The sequence below is a fragment of the Primulina tabacum genome, chromosome 16, assembly GCF_025594145.1.
Source record: "Primulina tabacum isolate GXHZ01 chromosome 16, ASM2559414v2, whole genome shotgun sequence".
NCBI lineage: Eukaryota > Viridiplantae > Streptophyta > Magnoliopsida > Lamiales > Gesneriaceae > Primulina > Primulina tabacum.
The window spans coordinates 31,917,153-31,918,919 of NC_134565.1; positions in this window are offsets into that span (position 1 = coordinate 31,917,153).

The following is a 1,767-nucleotide window of genomic DNA, read 5'->3' on the forward strand; positions in this document are numbered from 1 at the left end:
TGGTTGAGTCGAGAGTTATGAGGCCATTCCTAATAAATTCTATTCGCAAGTGAAATCATTTATTTCTTTTCCAGAGACTTACATACATACATACATACATATATATATATATATGTATATATATATGTATGTATGTATAAAGTGAAATCATTTATTACTTTTCCAGCGATGTGTGCATATATAGGTGTGTGTATACACGTATAAAGCGAAAGCATTTATTACTCTTCCAGCCATATATTAATTTTTAATATGTTATCTGGTAATCGTATTTTTTTCCGGGAACCAATTATTGATGTTATGAATTATATCAAAATCGTATATCAAATATATGATTGTCATCTTATTAATGAATACACAGTTGAACACGATTGTTGGTGTATAATATAACAATAATATTATATATATATTGTCAACGGTATTTAAATTTGAAGGATAATTTTTATCTTTAATGCGATTGTTGAATTTTCAGTCCAAATACAATAATTTGAATTAATTACTAAAGAATCTACTTACCTAACAATGAAAATTACGTAATATATATTTATTATAACATGAAATATAGCACAAAACGTAGCGTATGATCACACCCGGTACTTGAGTGGTATATTTGATTTGAAGTCCAAATTAGTTGTATATTTATTGAATTGACAAAAACTTGTGTGAGACGGTCTCACGGGTCGTATTTTGTGAGACTGATATCTTATTTTGATCATCCATGGAAAAAATATTATTTTTTATCCTATTGTATTACTTTTTATTGTGAATATCGATAGGATTGACTCGTCTCACATATAAAGACTCGTGAGATCGTCTCAAAAGAGACATACTTTATTGAATTTATATGCTATGGTTACAATGACAGCTATCCTTTTTTGGAGGATTAAAAACTTGAACTGAAAAATATATCAAAAATAGGATTTGTCAATTAGGGATTTGGTAGAACTCCACTAGCAAGGTAAAAGGTAGGTAGTTCAAGTTTGATTAATTGGTTCATTGTAGCTAATTTTCAAAATTTTCCAACACTAATTAATAAAATTCAACAGAATTAGTTATTGACACATATGAATAAACTATGATATACATGGCTACAAGTCTCTATATCGAGATTAAGTTTCTACAAATTTTAATTAACAACAATACGGTGCAAAGGAAGTAGATCGAACCGAACGATAGCCGTTTCCTTTAATCGAGATCGGAATTTTTAAGCTGATTCGAATCTCGAAAATGTACTATGTTAGCCTTGATTTCAATATTAAGTTTTAATTAAGCAAGCGCGATCGAATTCTCGAGTTTGAGTATGTGAGTTCATGTACTTTTCTTCTTTTGGTGTAATCATAAAATAGTAATAAGAATATTAAAATACGATCAAAATAATTTAAGTTCAAATTCATTAAAAAATAATCAATATATTGGAATGATCAGATAATAAAATCCCTAGAAAAAAACTTGCGAGTTCGATATCATTGGCATCCACAATGTGAGATATTTTTTGCCCTTTTCCCATGTTCGGGCCGGGCTTGGCGACTTGAAAGTTCTCTGCTAAAAAGTCGATCAAGAAACTATATAAAAGATTTTTTTAAATTTTTTTTATGAATTTTATAATTAAAAGATGGAAATTACGGGTTACGGTCCTTGCAAGTTAATTCAATTTTAAAATTAAATGTATGTATACTCATTGTTAGTCTAGCAAGTGGCCGAGTGTTTCAATCTTATGTACTGTAGTTTTACTAAAAAATACTTTCATATATAATAATGTATCCATTAAAC